The sequence below is a fragment of the Nomascus leucogenys genome, unplaced genomic scaffold, assembly GCF_006542625.1.
Source record: "Nomascus leucogenys isolate Asia unplaced genomic scaffold, Asia_NLE_v1 Super-Scaffold_285, whole genome shotgun sequence".
NCBI lineage: Eukaryota > Metazoa > Chordata > Mammalia > Primates > Hylobatidae > Nomascus > Nomascus leucogenys.
In genome coordinates, this window is record NW_022095770.1 from 1,474,941 (window position 1) to 1,492,635 (window position 17,695).

Consider the following 17,695-nt stretch of genomic DNA (forward strand, 5'->3'; position numbering starts at 1 on the left):
GCGCCCGTGGTCAGCTACTCAGGAGGCTGAGGCTGGGGGATCCCTTGAGCCCAGGAGGTTGAGGCTGTAGTGAGCTGTGATTTCGCCACTGCACTCCAGTTTTGGCAGCAGAGTGAGATCCTGTCTCTAAGAAAAAAAAAAAAAAAGGCTGGCTTTGTCCCTGGGCTGAGAGATGGCTCATACCCAAGGTGCCTCTAGCTTTCCACTTTGCCTTTCTTTCAAGTCTGCCATCCGGGAAGAACCTCCCGTTGTGTGATTTCCTTTTCTGCTCCTGCAAAGCGCGGGGAAGAGGCTACTGGGTGATGAAAAGGTACCATCATCAGCCTGAAGTTTGGCAACCCAGCTGTTCACCCTGGGCTCCCCTTTATAGAAGTGGTTATGTCTTAGGCTACCTGAGGCTGAAGAGGCAGGAAGAAGGGTGTGTGTGTGTGTGTGTGTGTCTGTGTGTCTGTATTAGAGAAAGTTGGTGTTTGTGTATCTGAATCTGCACCCGCAAGTGTATATCCCTGAGGTGTGAGCATAGAAGGTTGTGTGTGTGTGTGTGTGTGTGGCTTGTGTAGATCTAAATTTCTACCTGTCTCTGGAGAAAGGGCCCCCATAGAATAAGGACTATGGGTTTTTTTTTCTTTTTTCTTTTTTCTTTTTTTTTTTTTTTGAGCCGGAGTTTTGCACTTGTTGCCCAGGCTGGAGTGCAATGGCACAATCTCTGCTCATCGCAACCTCTGCCTCCCGGGTTCAAGCGATTCTCCTGCCTCAGCCTCCTGAGTAGCTGGGATTACAGGCATGTGCCACCATGCCCAGCTAATTTTTTGTATTTTTAGTAGAGATGGGGTTTCTCCGTGTTGGTCAGGCTGGTCTCGAACTTCCGACCTCAGGTGATCCACCCGCCTCGGTCTCCCAAAGTGCTGGGATTACAGGCATGAGCCACTGTGCCCGGCCCTAAGGACTATGTTCGAATAGAGAACAGAAACTCTTCCATCTCCTTGTATGGCTCAGAGGCCTTGTGGAAGATGAGGGAGGTTGTGAGATAAGGAGAGGACGGTGGCCTGGTGGTCCTGGATGCTGGCTGATGGTGTGCACCCTCCCCTAGAAAAGAGCCTTCCTCCCACCAGCCCCTCACTGAACCCCTCTGTGCCAGTTACTTCTGTCTCTGCAGCAGCTTGAGATGGGCCATGTGGTACCCTTATAGTCTCTACTCTGAAGCACTAGCAAGCTGCAAGGTTGAGTTACCCATATGTATTTTTGGCAGCCCACGGACTCTGCTTCTACTGAGCCCTGGGCAAGAGGAAGGAATTGAAACTGCAGGAATAGGAATCGAGGCTGGACATTAGAACGAGGAGATAGGGGCATTCACCATAAGGGAGGCTGCAGGATCTTCTTTCCTGGACATTTGTCAGAGAATTCTTGCCTTTAAAGGTTTGCAGGCAGGGGACTGGATAAGATGATCTTGCAGCCTTTTCTTCCAGTTCAAGCTACAGGGGAGACTGTGGTCACAGCAACCCCCAATCCTATCCCTACATACCTCCTTTCACAAGAGACCAAATTGCCTGTGCAGACAGCTGAGTCTAGGAAACATCATTTCTGATTCTTTTCTGTATTCTCAGGTACAGATGAATCCTCAGTGCCTGCCAGGCACACAGTAGGTGCTTAAAGAGAATCCCTTGATCAGGGAGGAGAGACTCAGCTCTAATCCCAGTCTTTGCCGCTGCTGCAGTGGTGCTTCCACCAGTCCCAGCCTGTGTGTTTAGCTCTGGGGCTGGTGTGATGCAACATGTTCCATGCTAAGACACGCAGGGGGCATTCTGGGGAGACACACACACACACACACACACACACGGTTTATTTTGAAACCTTATTTCTGCTCCTCCACCCACATGGGGTCCTCCACCCCTCTCTGCAGTCAACCAGCCCTACCCTGCCTGTTTGCTGAGGTCAGGAGAAATAGGAAGGAGTTAGGCCAGGCTTGGGGCTGGGACGTATGTGTGTGTGCATGTGTGGAGGTGGGAGGAGGGCAGAAGGGGGAAGAAATGAAACCCTGGCAGCTGCAGCAGTCCAGGATTGTGAGCCCATTCCTTCCCCAGCTGTGGCCTGGCTACAGCTCTATGTGACAGGGTGAAAAGCAGGTGGATGGGGCAGGGGTAAGGCAGGGATATAGGGAGATAAGCTGAAGGATGGGGAGTTGAGGAAACAGGCAAAGGGCAGTGGCCCTGGTTATGGGACGGCCACTAGTTCAGGGATGTCCGTATCTCCCTGGCCCTGCTTTTGGATGGCGCAACTTCAGAACGGAGAATGTTCAGCTACCATTCTTTTCTCCAGTGGGGAAAGTGGTCAAGGATGCTGCTAAGGTACCTTCATCCAGCCCATCCTGTGTGCTAGCTTTGGGGCTGTAGAGCTTTGTTGATGGGGGACTGTTTTCTAAACCACCACTCCCCCAACACCCACCCACACAGGCTGCTTCTGCTTATCCTTCTATGAGCTCTTTGAAGGTTGGGATCATTTTTATTTTCTGTGTCACCAGGTTTTATTTACTGTGTTCACCAGTGCCTAACATACAGTTGACACTGAATACTCAAGTGTTGAATGAAGGAATGTTTGTAGGGCCCTTGGCACACCATACAGCCACGAGCAGCATTCATGTCATCAACCACAGAAAGGAAGTGCCCTTGTCTTCTTAAGCTGCCTGTGAGAAGTTCTTTTTATTTTTTTGAGACAGAGTCTCACTCTGTCACCCAGGCTGGAGTGCAATGGCATGATGAGGCAACCTCCACCTCCTGGGTTCACGCCATTCTCCTGCCTCAGCCTCCCGAGTAGTTGGGATTACGGGTGTCCACTGCCATGCCCGGCTAATTTCTGTAGTTTTAGTAGAGACGGGGTTTCACCATGTTGGCCAGGCTGGTCTTGAACTCCTGACCTCAAGTGATCTGCCCACCTTGGCCTCCCAAATTGCTGGGATTACAGGCATGAGCCACCACGTCCGGCCGAGAAGTTCTTTCTGATCTCTACCCCAGGCTCTCCTATCGCGGAGGGGTGTGCTGCCCGGTTTATTTTTATTTTTTTCTTTTCTTTTTTTTTTTGTTTGAGATGGAGTCTCGCTCTGTCACGCCCAGGCTGGAGTGCAGTGACATGATCTCGGCTCACTGCAACCTCCGCCTCCAGGGTTCAAGCAATTCTCCTGCCTCAGTCTCCCAAGCAGCTGGGATTATAGTTGCCCGACACCACGCTCGGCTTACTTTTTGTATTTTTTGTAGAGTTGGGGCTTCATCATATTGGCCAGGCTGGTGTTGAACTCCCGATCTCAGGTGATCCACCCGCCTTGGCCTCCCAAAATGCTGAGATTACAGGAGTGAGCCACTGCGCCTGGCCTGCCCCGTTTCTTTGATGCCAGGGCTGGATTTCCTTCAGATCTGCTGCTTGATGTTTCCAAGCCCACCAAAGCCTCCTGACACCAATACTGTATTTTTGTGCCAATTAATTGTTCTGTCTCTCCTCCAAGTGTTTGTGCCTTTTCTCTGCCCCTTCCCCATTGCCTTGACATTTTATGTCTATGCTCCTCTTCCATGAGGGGAACAGCTGGTTTGGTGGTCCTTCAAATGAAAGGAAGGAGGTTCTAGCTTGGGGTGTGCCACTTTGTAGTTTTGTGACTTCTCTGAACTTCGGTTTCTTCATCTTTACAATGAGGGTCGTTTTCTCATCCTAACTATTTTTCAGAGCTGTCACAATAATTAAAAAAAAAACCATACCATTAATTTAAATTCTAACCTTTAGCAGTTTCTGAGTGCTTTCACAAACCTGATGTCATTTAATCCCCGCATACTCCAGTGAGGTAGATATGGCTAATGTATCCAGTTTACAGATGAGGAGAAACAGGGTGAAGTAACTTGCCTAAGATCATTCTAAGTGGGAGAACACAAACCCTGGCCTTCTAATTCTAAATCCCAGGAGTACTCCATCTTTGGGGAAAAAAATCCCAACCCAGCACAAAGCCTATGAAATGTTATACAAATATGTGATTACTACTTTGGGGCAAGGATGAATAAGCCCAAAGAAGCATCATGCCTGACGCTGAGTTGGCTGACCGGTGAAGGCGTCTGTCCCTTCCCTTGGTATCCCCCAGACTTACCTGTTGGACAGGTAGGGGGAAGGGGAGAGTAATGAGTCTCACCTGCTCAGAGCAAGGGTGGGGCAAGACACACCCCATCCCTTCCATTGGTTTTTTCCTTAGTCTTACTGACAGCCCCTTGTCCAATCAGGAGGAAGTAACTTTCTATCTGCCAATAGATGCAGTGTTAGGATGAGACCTCAAGTTAGAGTCCATCCTTAGAGCCGACTGGCAGTCCCTGGGGCCAATGGCAAGCGGATAAACAGAGGAGGCCGTGGAAGAGGACTGGAGGCGAGGCTCCACCCCTCCACGGGACGGTCAGGAGAGACAGCCAGTGAGCTCGCACCAGAGGGTGGGCGTCTCCCCCAGGGGCGGAGCTTCGAGGTGGCGAGGGGCGTGGCTTGGCTGTCAGGTCTCTTCGCCTTTTGTTCGGATACTGAGTTGCTGCCTTGGCCAGAGTCCGGAGCAGCCGCCGCCCGACCGCGCCGAGCTCAGTTCGCTGTCCGCGCCGGCTCCTACCCCGGCCCGACCCCGACCCGGCCCGGCCAGGCCCCATACTCAGGTGCGGGCGATCGGGGGCAGGTATCGTTGGGGAGAGAAGGGGTGGCGAGCGGCCGCGGGGCCGGTCCCAGCCGTCCCTGGGCAGGTGAGGGCGGGTGCCATTGAGCGCCACCCTGCACTGGCGGCAGGGGGCGCGCTGGGGTCCTGGGCGCGGCGACTTGGGGGTCGCGCTGTTCGGGCCGAGCGCGCCTCGGAGCTCCGCGAACCAGAGATCTGAGCAAGGCGGGAGGGATCCGGACAGGTGCCTCCGGGGTCGCGCCTCCCCCGGGGCCCGCGCAGCTCGCCTGACGCCGCGTCCCCTGACTCTCTCCCTGAGCTGGCGGGGGAGACTTTGCCCTGCTTTGACTGCGTCTCAGGGCTCACGCTGCAGTCAGGAATTTACCGTTTGGGAAACTTGCTGCCGCTGGTCTCTTTGGGGCCACCCTCACCCCACCCCACGCGTCATCTTCGCTTTCCCTCCCTCCCTACTCCCCCAGGCCTGGGTGGGGCCCTATTGTTTGCGCCCAGCTTGCCCAACTGTGGGGGCCGAGCGCACATTTTCCCAGCGACGCTGGCCCCACCTGCCGAGCAGGTGAGCGCACGGAGTCCAGAGGCCCTGCCCTCCAGCTCCCAGAGCCTCGTCGATACTACCTGCGGCGCCTCCCTCCACGCCGGTGGGAGCCCGGCTCTGGCTTCTTCAGCGGAGGTGGGATGGAGTGACAGTGGGGGGTGCAGGGCTCGGCTCAGTGTCCAGCTGGTGTCTGGCACCCGTGGCTCGCCCTGGGGTCTGGGGGGTAGGGTCTGTGCACGGATGAAGAATTCAGGGTCACCTGGCCCAGTTTTCAGTAGCTGTAGCTGCCAGAGTGTTGGTAGGGGAACAGGACCCGTCTTCTCTAACCTCTTATTGTTGGAAAAAATCACCCAAAACAAACTTTGCAGGAGGAAGTATTCACAGCAGCTTTATCTGGGGGTTTTCCCGTCTCCTTGCCCAAAACTTCCTTTAGGCTTAGGGGGTCCTTCCTGGTGCAAAGCCCCTTCCCCCAGCCGGCCCCTGGCTGAACCTGGGCCGGTGCCTGCGCTCCGACCCTGTTCTTCCCTGCCCCCACATTCATCCTGTTCGCTGGGCCCCAGGGGCCTGAGGTAGGGGCCGGGGTGGGGGGTGGAAAGTGCTGAGAGGGGAAGCAGCTTCTTCCTTCTCTTCCTGCCTCCGGGGACCACCACACCCCCTCAGACAAGGCCTGCCTAAGTGGTTCTCTCTCAAGCTCTGCCCCCTCCCCAGGAATGGGGGTGGGGCAGGGCTGGGCCAAACTGAGGAAGGTGGGGGGAGTGGTTGTTCTTGTCTTTTTTTTTTTTTTCCTCTACCCCATCCCCCACATTACTTAGCTGGCTGGTTATTGAGGCAGAAGAGCATGAGGCTGTGGGACTTGCCTTCCATTTGGTTTCTGAATTATGAAGGTGCATGCTTTCTGGAGGCCTGCACAGACCTTTCCCACCCGCTTTCCTGACAGAATTTGACAGGGAAAGTGAGACCGCAGGAAGGCTTTTTGGGGGAAGGTTTCTTCAATGCTAGACTCTCTCGGGCAGAGCTGCATCGGGCCCCCCGCCTTCCCTGCACCCAATTTCCTGAGAGCCCCCCCTCCAGAATTGGGGGTCTTGATCAGGCTTTCTACCCCGGTTTAAAAAAAATCTGAAGTGTAGTCTTTTTGCAGGATTTGGAGCCCAGCCTCCTTGGGGAACAGAGAGAGAATACAACAGTTAGGTTCTCTCTCAGTCCTGGGGGTGGGAGAAAGATTGTGGGGGGCGGGGATCGAGAGTGCTTGGAGGGGAAGAGTCTACCACCTCTTCCTTTGTTGTAGATGGGGCAGTGAGGCTGGGGGCCCAGCCTCAGCCCCTTTGTCCTGGGTGGGGATCACGCTCAGCCCTGTGCTAGGGGGAAGTCAGTGTGGGAACTCAGATCCTTTTCTGCTGGGGGATGGGGGCTGTGCACCCCTGGGGAGCAACAGGAGCACGGAGTTTGGGCAAAAATAACCTGCTTTCCCTCTTCTCTGTGCCAAGGTGGAGGAGGGGAGGGCATTGTAATTATGTTGGCTAAATGATTAGTTTAGCTAATCTGGTTTGTGGCTGTGATGAAAAGATAATACTGAGGAAGTACTGCTAGGAGGTGCCTGGTGAAAACTGGCCACTGACCGGACTGGGGGACGCGGGGGAGGAGGAGAAGGTAGGACCCAATTAGTCATTTCTTGCTAGATCAAGCCCCAGCTTGGGTGACTTGAGCCCTCCCACCCCCACTCCACCCCTCCCTTGCACCCTGGCTCCACCCCATTCCCTCTGGAGCCTCTGGGCTACCAGGGCAGAGGCTTTGAGAATGCAGTGCATAGGAACGAAAAAGGTCGGGCTAGGGCTGCCAACCTTTTTCCCGTCTTGGAGCCACCTTAGAATGAGATGGGTCAGGCCGGGCGCGGTGGCTCAAGCCTGTAATCCCAGCACTTTGGGAGGCCGAGGCGGGCGGATCACAAGGTCAGGAGATCGAGACCATCCTGGCTAACAGGGTGAAACCCCGTCTCTACTAAAAATACAAAAAATTAGCCGGGCGTGTTGACGGGCGCCTGTAGTCCCTACTCGGGAGGCTGAGGCAGGAGAATGGCGTGAACCCCGGGAGGCGGAGCTTTCAGTGAGCCAAGATCGCGCCACTGCACTCCAGCCTGGGGGACAGAGCAAGACTCCGTCTCAAAAAAAAAAAAAAAAAAAAAAAAAAAGAATGAGATGGGTCAATTGACTAGTCTACAGAAGGACTGTTTATTTGGAGAGATGAGACAGTGGGGCAGTTCTGAGCACAGGGCTTTGGGCTTGAACTGAGCTGGGTTTGAGATGCAGCTCTGTCTCTCATTACCTGAGCCTCAGTGACCTCTTTGGCAAAATGGGAGTACTAATACCTAATACCTATCTACCCAGTAAGTACTTGACAAACGGTAACTCAAGATCAAGGTAAGACTTTACGGAAACCAAGCACTTTCTTTTTTTTTTTTTTGAGATGGAGTCTCGCTCTGTCACCCAGGCTCACTGCAACCTCCGCCTCCTGGGTTCAAGCGATTCTCCTGCCTCAGCCTCCTGAGTAGCCGGGATTACAGGCGCGTGCCACCACGCCCGGCTGATTTTTGTATTTTTAGTAGAGACGGGGTTTCACCATGTTGCGCAGGCTGGTCGTGATCTCCTGACCTTGTGATTCGCCTGCCCTGGCCTCCCAAAGTGCTGGGATTACAGGCATGAGCCACCTCACCTGGCCCAAACCAAGCACTTTCATTAACTATTTTTACTTAATCCTTATGGCTGGCCAGACTGGATGGCTCAAACCTGTAATCCCAGCACGTTAGGAGGCCCAGAAGGGTGGACTGCTTGATTGAGCCCAGGAGTTCCAGACCAGCCTGGGCAACATGGAGAAACCCCGTCTCTACAAAAAAATAGAAAAATTAGCCGGGCGTGGTGGTGCATGCCTGTGGTCCCAGCTACTGAGAATGTTGAGGTGGGAGGATTACCTGAGCCCAGGGGGTCAAGGCTGCAGTGAGCTGTGTCACTGTATTCCAGCCTGGGCAACAGAGTGAGTCCCTGACTCAAAACAAACAAACAAACAAAAAAAGCGCGTATCATCCCCATTCTACAGATGAGGAAATTGAAAGTCAAAGAACTTAAGTAATTTCCCCAAGGTTGTACAGCGAGACCCAAGCAGCACCAAGACTGACGTTTTGGTCCTCTGATTCCAAGCCCAGAACCCATCCTGCTGTATTGCCCCATGCAGCTCTGGAAAGGATTTTTTTTTTTTTTTTGAGACAAAGTCATGCTCTGCCACCCAGGCTGGAGTGCAGTGGTGCGATCTCAGCTCACTGTAACCTCTACCTCCTGGGTTCAAGCGATTCTCCTGTCTCAGCCTCCCGAGTAGCTGGGATTACAGGCATGCACCACCACACTAGGCTAATTTTTGTATTTTTAGTAGAGATGGGGTTTCACCATGTTGGCCAGGATGGTCTCGAACTCCTGACCTTCAGGAGATCTGCCCGCCTCAGCCTCTCAAAGTGCTGGGATTACAGATGTGAGTGGAAAGTATTTTTCTGCACCCCCTTTTGAGAGCCTCTGCCTGACTGGGGAGAAGAGAATTTAGAAGGGCCCATGAAGGCATGTGTGAGTGGTGAATGTACGGCAGGTTTGGTAGGTGGGGGTGATACCTGTCCTGGCCACCAGCCCACTTAAATCTCCCCAGTGCTTGATTTTTAGTTTCCAGTGGAAGAGGCTTCTCCCCAAGGCCAGGGCTGTGGTGAGTGTTGGGGGGAGGTTGAGAGGGAAAGAGGAGGCTGCCTCCTAGCTTGGGTTAGGTAGAACCATGGCTGTTCTGGGCTTGTTCATGTGTAGGAAGTGGGAGTTGCCTGCTTTGCTGGGGGCTGGGGCTATGCCAAGATAAAGGGGTGCTGCCCTGTGGGGAGTGGCGAGAAATGAGAGTCCAATTTAGGCCTGGGCTAGTGTCCTGCTGGAGTGGACCAGGCAGTGCTGCCAGGCTGCTCTTGATGGGGAACTGGCTGTCCTCTGCTCTGAAGCCCAAGAGACCTGAGATAGGCAGCTGCTGGGAGGGCCTTTCTGGTGATGGAGGTCCCCACCTCCAACACACTGTCATGTGTGCTGCCTGTCAGCCAGAGCCTTGGCCCTCTAGGGAGGAGCTGGTGTCAGATTGTTCTCCAGACCTGCCTGGTTCTGGTGTCTCTGCCGACTGGACATCTGACACCAGAATGGGCCTGGATTTGGGGTCTGGGAAATGGGTTCTCTTTATGTGATGGTGCAGCCAGAGTACTGAGCCTGTCACTACCATGCTTCTGGATGCCCTGAGGGCAGGCGGGGACCCCAGGCAAGGGGATTATTGATAGTGGAGAAGGCTAATGGGACTTGAGACAGAGAAGAAAACAGAATGAACCCCGTCCCACTGACTACTACAAAGAGGGCATGAGGTTGCAGTTTTGCATCTCCCCGGAGGACATGAGAGCTACAGGCCCGATGCACTTACTGAAGGGACGCAGTCTAGACAGGAGGAAGGGCTCTCTGCCTGCTAAAGATGAAATCTTGAGTTGAGAAGTAAGAGGGAGAAGTGGAGACTGAGCACTGACTTTGATGAGGGCCATCCTGTCTGGCAGGGAGGCCAGGCAGGAATTGCTGCCCTTTGGGGAGACTCCTCATTTGTACCTTTTGGGAGAAGAGCGACCTGGCAGTGAGAGGGAAAGGCATCTGTGAGCTGGCCCTGTGACCCCTGTGAAGAGGAAAAGCAAGCCGTGTGGCTGGGCAGGTCACCAGGGCTTGTGTTCCTGCAAGTGACACTGAGTGGCCTCTCCTGGGACATGGTTGAGTCTGGGGACATGGAATACCTCATTGTGAAGCGACTTCCTCTGCCAGGCCTGAAGGGAAAGTTCGTGGACCACTCCCCTTTGCTCAGCCTCCTGGCATCTTGGCCAGGGGCCAGCAGGGCAGGAAGCTCAACTTTCTTTTTTTTTTTTTTTTGAGACGGAGTCTCTCACTCTGTCACCCAGACTGGAGTGTAGTGGCACAATCTTGGCTCACTGCAACCTCCACCTCCCGGGTTCAGGTTATTCTCCTGTCTCAGCCTCCCGTGTAGCTAGGACTACAAGCGCCTGCCAGTACGCCCAGCTAATTTTTTTTTTTTTTTTTTTGAGACGGAGTCTAATTCTGTCGCCCAGGCTGGAGTGCAGTGGCGCGATCTCCGCTCACTGCAAGCTCCACCCCCTGGGTTCACACCATTCTGCCTTAGCCTCCCGAGTAGCTGGGACTACAGGTGCCCACCACCACGCCCACTAATTTTTTGTGTTTTTAGTAGAGATGGGGTTTCACCGTGTTTGCCAGGATGGTCTCAATTTCCTGACCTCGTGATCCGCCCGCCTCAGCCTCCCAAAGTGCTGGGATTACAGGCGTGAGCCACCGTGCCTGGCCTAATTTTTGTATTTTTAGTAGAGATGGGGTTTCACCATATTGGTCAGGCTGGTCTTGAACTCCTGACCTCAGGTGATCCACTCACCTTGGCCTCCCGAAATGCTGGGTTTACAAGCATGAGCCACCGCTTTTGGCACTCAGCTTTCTTTCCTCCTCCCTTCTCCTCTTCTCTTTTCTTTCCTTTTTTTTTTTTTGGTTTGTTTTTTGAGTTGGAGTCTTGCTCTGTTGCCCAGGCTGGAGTGCAGTGGTGCAGTCTCGGCTCACTGCAACCTCTGCCTCCCGGGTTCAAGCAATTCTCCTGCCTTATCCTCCTAAGTAGCTGGGACTACAGGCATGCGCCACCATGCCCAGCTAATTTTTGTATTTTTAGTAGAAATGGGGGTTTCACCATGTTGGCCAGGCTGGTCTTGAATTCCTGACCTCAAGTGATCCACCCTCCTCAGCCTCCCAAAGTGCTGGGATTATAGGCGTGAGCCACTGCGCCCGGCCTTCTTTCCTTTTTTTGAGGTAGGTACTCTCTCTGACCCTTAGGCTAGAGTGCAGTGGCATGATCACAGCTCACTGCATCCTTGAACTCCTGGGCTCAAGCAATCCTCCTGTGCAGCCTCCCAAGTAGCTGGGTCCACAGGTGTGCACCACCATGCCCAGCTCATTTTTAAAGTTTTGTGTAGAGACAGGGTCTTGCTATGTTGCCCAGGCTGGTCTTGGACTCCTGAGCTCAAGCATTTGTCCCATCTCAGCCTCCCAAAGTGCTGGGATTATGGGCATGAGCCACCATGCCCAGCTGAAGCTCAGCTTTCTGTCTTTCCCTACTATGGAGACAGTAGCAGGGACCAGAGCAAAGTTGGGACAGGGGCTTGGCAATCAATAAGCTGCTTATTTAGGGAAGACTCCTCCTCTTCCTTGATTGAGAAAGTAACATCTGGCTGGGGCAGTGGCTTACACCTGTAATCCCAACCACTCTGAAGGTTGAGGCAAGGAGGATTGCTTGAGGCCGGGACTTTGAGACCAGCCTGCCAGCCTGTGCAATATAGCAAGACCCCATCTCTAAAAAAAAAAAAAAAATTAGCCAAGCATGGTGGCATGTGCACGTGGTCCTAGCTAGTTTGGGGGCTGAGGCAGAAGGATTGCTTGAGCCCAGGAGTTCAAGGCTGCAGTGAGCGATGATTGTGCCACTATACTCCAGCTTGGGCAACAGAGCGAGACCTTGTCTCAAAAAAGAGAAAGATAATAAAAAAAGTAATATCTGATCATTGTAAAAAAAAAAAAAAAATTGGGGGCCGGCCGCGGTGGCTCATGCCTGTAATCCCAGCACTTTGGGAGGCCGAGGCGGGCGGATCACGAGGTCAGGAGATCGAGACCATCCTGGCTAACATGGTGAAACCCCGTCTCTACTAAAAATACAAAAAATTAGCTGGGCGTTGTGGCAGGCGCCTGTAGTTCCAGCTACTCTGGAGGCTGAGGCAGGAGAATGGCGTGAACCCGGGAGGCGGAGCTTGCAGTGAGCCAAGATTGCGCCACTGCACTTCAGCCTGGGCGACAGAGCGAGACTCTGATTGAAAAAAAAAAAAAATTGGGAAGTTTAGAAAAGTTTAAGAGAAAAGAAAAAAATCGCCCATAATCCTAAAAGGCAACTTTCATTAAGGTCTCTTCCTCTTTTTTTTTTTTTTTTTTAAGACGGAGTTTTGCTCTTGTTGCCCAGGTTGGAGTACAGTGGCACAATCTCAGCTCACTGCAACCTCTGCCTTCTGGTTTCAAGCGATTCTCCTGCCTCAGCCTCCTGAGTAGCTGGGATTACAGGCACCAGCCACCACGCCAGGCTAGTTTTTTGTATTTTTAGTAGAGACGGGGTTTCACCATGTTGGCCAGGCTGGTTTCAAACTCCAGACCTTGTGATCCACTCGCCTCGGCCTCCCAAAGTCCTGGGATTACAGGCATGAGCCACCACGCCGGCTAAGTCTCTCTTCCTCTTTTCTTAGCATCCTTTTGTTGTTTTTTTTTTTTTTTGAGACGGAGTCTCACTCTGTCCCCCAGACTGGAGTGCAGTGGTGCAATCTCAGCTCACTGCAAGCTCCGCCTCCCGGGTTCACGCCATTCTCCTGCCTCAGCCTCCTGAGTAGCTGGGACTACAGGCACCCGCCAACATGCCCGGCTAATTTTTTGTATTTTTAGTAGAGACAGGGTTTCACCATATTAGCCAGTGTGGTCTTGATCTCCTGACCTCATGATCCGCCCGCCTCGGCCTCCCAAAGTGCTGGGATTACAGGCGTGAGCTACCGCGCTCGGCAACATCCTTTTGTTCTTTAGCTTTGATCTTGATGAGCTCATCCTCTGTATATAGTAACTTTTTTTTTTTTTTAGACGGGGTCTCACTCTGTTGCCCAGGCTGGAGTGCAGATCTCGGCTCACTGCAACCTCTTCTTTCTGGGCTCAAGCGATCCTCCTACCTCAGCCTCCCAAGTAGCTGGGACTACAGGCACACGCCACCACGCCCAGCTAATTTTTGCATTTTTTTGTAGAGACAGGGTTTCGCCATGTTGCCCAGACTGGTCTGGAACTCCTGAGCTCAAGGGGATTCACCTGCCTTGGCCTCCTAAAGTGCTGGGATTACAGGGGTGAGCCACTGCACCCTGCCTACAGTAACAGATTTTAGCCAAACCTTTATTCCAATCCTGGTTTTCCGTCATGTGTTGTACAATAAACAGATGGATCTTCCCAGGAGAGGGTTATATGTAGGGATCCTTGCAGAATCACACCCCAGGGAGTGGGCCTCAGTCAGCTGGGGTCAGAGCTGCTGTTATTGAGAAGTGGGCCGCCCCTGGACCCCAGGCTGCCCAAGCCCCACTGGTGGTGGTTGGAGGCAGTGGAATGAGAGTACTTGTGTATTTTGCGTCACCAACACACGTCATCCTTTTGTTGTTGTTTCCTGGTGTGGGGTGAAGTGTTTTTCCATTCCCAGGAGTCCCGGTTTGGGGTCGTCTGCCAGTTTGGGAATCTGCCCACGGGGGTCACCAGCAGGGAACGGAGCTCCAGCTGGAGCCCTCTCCAGGGGAGCATAGAGGTCCCTGGGTCGAGCCACTTGGCCGTGGCATTTCCCTCTCCTACAAATCCCCTTCATTTTCCCACCCGGGTTTGTTTGCTTTGGGAAGGAGCCCAGAAGGAGGAAAATAAACAGCAGCTGGGTCGGCAGGCCTGAGCCTCCCCCAGGCCCCAGCTCATCCTCAGGCCACAGCCCGGGCTGCCCTCCAGACTGGAAGTGAGGGTTTTCCTCCGGAAGCCTAAGACCAGCTTCTCTGATAGCTCCTGCTTTAGTTCTGCCCTCTTGGAATGGACCAGCTTGCTGATGGAGACCACAGTGTCTGCCAGAGAACCTCTAGTGTGCAGGAGGTTCCGTCCTGGAGCTGCCAGCCAGAGGGGAGAGGCCTCCTTGGGCAGCCCCAGCCTGAGAGGGAGACAGGCCCTCAAGGGAAGCCGTCATGTCCGTCTCTCTGCACTTTCTAGAGTCTGTGTCTGTGCTTGGAACTGCTGGCCAGACCTCAGCAGGAGCCAGGGACAGAGTGGGGAAGGTGGGGGCTGGAGACCCTGCTGAGCCCAGCTTCCCCCGGGACTGCTATGTGGGGAATGTTCACGCCTGGCTGTGCAGCTGCCCCTGGCTGCAGGAAGCAGCATGGACTGGGCATGGGGCAGCCAGTGTCTCCACCTGGCCTGAGCGAAGTTCCACTTCCCTTCTCCTCAGCCATGTTCATTTCACCTCCCCAGGGCCTGGGAGGCAGCTCCTTACCTAGTCCCCATCTCAGGGGTCAGAGAAAGCAGCCAGGGTTCCCCCAGACAGACTGCCAGCCACCTTGCCCGACAGGTCTCTGTGCCGGCCCTCGCCTTTTTAAATTTTTATTATTTTTCTTCTTTTTTGAGACGGAGTCTCCGCTCGCACTGTAGCCCTGGCTGGAGTGCAATTGGTGCGATCTCGGCTCACTGCAACCTCTGCCTCCCGGGTTCGAGTGATTCGCCTGCCTCAGCCTCCCAAGTAGCTGGGATTACAGGTGCCCACCACCACGCCTGGCTAATTTTTTGTATTTTTAGTAGAGATGGGGTTTCACTATGTTGGCCAGGCTGGTCTTGAACTCCTGACCTTGTGATCCACCCACCTTGGCCTCCCAGTATGCTGGGATTACAGGCCTGAGCCACTGCGCTTGGCCCCCTCACCTTTTTTTTTTGAGACAGGGTCTCGCTCTGTTGCTTAGGCTGGAGTGGCGTGATCCTGGCTCACTGCAGCCTCAATCACCCGGGCTCAAGTGATGCTTCAGCTTCCAGAGTAGCTGGGACTGCAGGTGCGTGCCACCATGCCTGGCTAATTTATTTTTATTTTTTGTAGAGATGGGGTCTTACTATGTTGCCCAGGCTGGTCTCGAACTCCTGGGCTCAAACGACCCTCCCACCTCCGCCTTCCAAAATGCTGGGATTATAGGCATGAGCCACTGCGCCAGCTGGCTTCCGCCTCCTCTGCCATCTCTTTGTTCTTCTAGTATGAGAATGCATGCCTTTCCTGTGGACAGAGGGCTTCCAGAGTCACAGTGACAAAAGAAGTCACTTGATCATCTCCATTTTACAGATGAGAAAATGAGGCTTAAGGAAATTGAGCCCCTCTCCTCACTCAGAATCCTGTGCTCACCCTGTCACTGTCTGAGCCTGGGGACCTGTGTCTGCACAGGGTGCTGGCCTCTAGCCTAAGGAACCTCTGGGGGACCCAGCCCTGCCCTGCTCCGCCCTGCTCCTCTGTCCCTAAATGCAATGCTTCTGAGCCTGCTTCCAGCACGGCCTCTGGGGTAACCCTTTCCTGTCCTTATTTCCAGGTGTCTTGGCACTTGGTGCCCTGCAACCCAGCCTAGATGTGCCCCTTGCTGACTATCCTTGGCAGGTGCTGGCTGGGGAAGGAGCCTGGTGTAGCTCTGGTGGGGCTATTTTTAATGTCAGGGCTGGGCCACACTCTGCCAGGTCAGTCTTGGATTTAGGGTGCCTGGTGCCAGCCCTCTGGGTTGGCTGCGCAGAGGAGGAGGCAGGAATGAGGGGTAGGGGTGCACCCAGTCTAGCCTTATTACTTGCTCACACTTACCTGGTGTGGGCCCCGTGGGGAAGGGTCCTCTGCATCCCCTCTCCAGGCCCCGTCTTCCTTCTTCCTGTCCTTGGGCTGTCCCTACAGTCTCTGATCTGGCTTCTTCCTCCCGTGCTGCTAACAATAGAGCACGCTCTAAACAAAGGCCCCCCATTCAACTCAGAAACCTGCCCTGTCTCTGTCCCTGCTGTCTCTGGCTGGGGTGAATGGGCAGGGCCCACATCTGTCTCTTTCGCTTCCACCCTGGCTCTGTCCAGGGGCATTGCGGGAGATCTGACTCCAGGTCCAGGGTGGAGAGGGACAAGACTGAACTGGGTGTGGCCCCCTTCACCCTGGGAACTGTAAAACTAGCACTTTTGTTTCTTGTGAGAGAAGTTCCCTTGTTCTCCTGGGCAGTAGGTAAGGGGAAGGGTGGGGCTGGTTGACAGTCCTGCCTGAGGTCTGACTTTCGGCCTTCCTGTTGCAGGAATAGCTCCCATGACCCCTTCCTCAGGAGGAGTTCTGGAGTGTGTCGTCTCTCTGAACTGGTTCCCAACTCTGACGTTGCCCATCCCCAGCCATCTTCTGTCTGTCATGGGAATCCTGGTTTTTTATTCCTAGAATCTTAGACATCAACATTCCTTTGAGATCCAGGGACACAAGGGCACTCAGCAAGTTTGTGGCAGAGCTGGGACTAGAACCTGGGACTCTTTTTTTTTTTTTTTCGAGACAGGGTCTTGCTCTGTTGTCAGCCAGGCTGGAGTGCAGTGGCGCGGTCTCGGCTCACTGCAACCTCCACCTCCCTGGTTCAAGCAATTCTCCCGCCCCAGCCTCCCAAGTAGCTGGGATTACAGGTGTGCACCACCATGCCTGGCTAATTTTTGTACTTTTTAGTAGAGACAGGATTTCACCATGTTGACCAGGATGGTCTTGAACTCCTGACCTCGTGATCTGCCTGCCTCGGCCTCCCAAAGTGCTGGGATTACAGGTGTGAGCCACCGCGCCCGGCCTGAACCTGGGACCCTTGATTTGCAGCCGGGTGCTCTGCTTCCATCTGCAAGCACCTTGGTCCCCTCCTCCCCTTGGCAAGAGGGCTCAGCTCCCCTCAGGCTTGTCTAGTGGACTGGATGCTGTTCCTACCACAAGTGCTGCCATTTTCTCAGTGTGCAGGCACAGCTTCTTCACCTAGAAATTGGGAATAAAGCCAGGCACAGTGGGCCAAGCCTATAATCCCAGCACTTTGGGAGGCCGAGGTGGGCGGATCACCTGAGGTCAGGAGTTCAAGACCAGCCTGGCCAACGTGGGGAAACCCGGTCTCTACTAAAAATACAAAAATTAGCCAGGTGTGGTGGCGCACGCCTGTAGTCCTAGCTACTTGGGAGGTTGAGGCAGGAGAATCGCTGGAACCCAGGAGGTGGAGGTTGTAGTGAGCCAAGATCGTGCCACTGCACTCCAACTTGGGCTACAGAGAGGGATTCTGTCTCAAAAAAAAAAAAAAAAAAAAAAAAAAAACAGAAAGAAAGAAATTGGGAATAATAAAACATCTGCCAGGGTTGCTTTGAGGGAAGGATGAGATTCACATAATAAAGGCCACTGGGCGTCCCACACCCCCCATGGCATCCTGTGGCTTCTGTCTCTCCCTGGGTAGCTGTCCAGCCCTCAGCAGTCTCCTGGAGGTCGACCTAGGCTGGTGGGGGTGGTGAGGGGCCTGCTGAGGAAGTTCCTCGGCTTGACTGTGGTGGTCCCTTTAGACGTGAGGCTGGCAAGGAGTGACCCTTGTTTGGAGTGAGGTCCGCTTCCCTCTCCCTTAGCTGAGAAGCCCCCCGGGTTAGGCACTGTCTATGGAGGAGGGCCCTCTGGCTGGGATGTAGTGTGTTTATTGACCAGAGCTGCAGATGTCCAGCAGCGTCCAGATGTCGTTCAGCCTTGAGCCCAGCAGAGCTGCATTCAGCGGGTTATTGCCACCATGTTTACTGGTACACTTACAC

General features: G+C 53.8%; 1 protein-coding gene across 2 annotated transcripts in view; it reads left to right on the forward strand.

The window, feature by feature from the left end:
- Window positions 1–4,422: 4,422 nt before the first annotated feature.
- JUP (junction plakoglobin) overlaps window positions 4,423–17,695 on the forward strand; it is a 32,775-nt gene continuing 19,502 nt past the window's right edge. The window contains exon 1 of one of the 2 annotated variants that reach the window (XM_030808138.1): window positions 4,423–4,661. The gene's annotated coding sequence lies outside the window, so the exon portion shown is untranslated. Of the gene's footprint in view, window positions 4,682–17,695 lie in introns of both variants that reach the window. The other variant, XM_030808139.1, reaches the window with a different exon arrangement.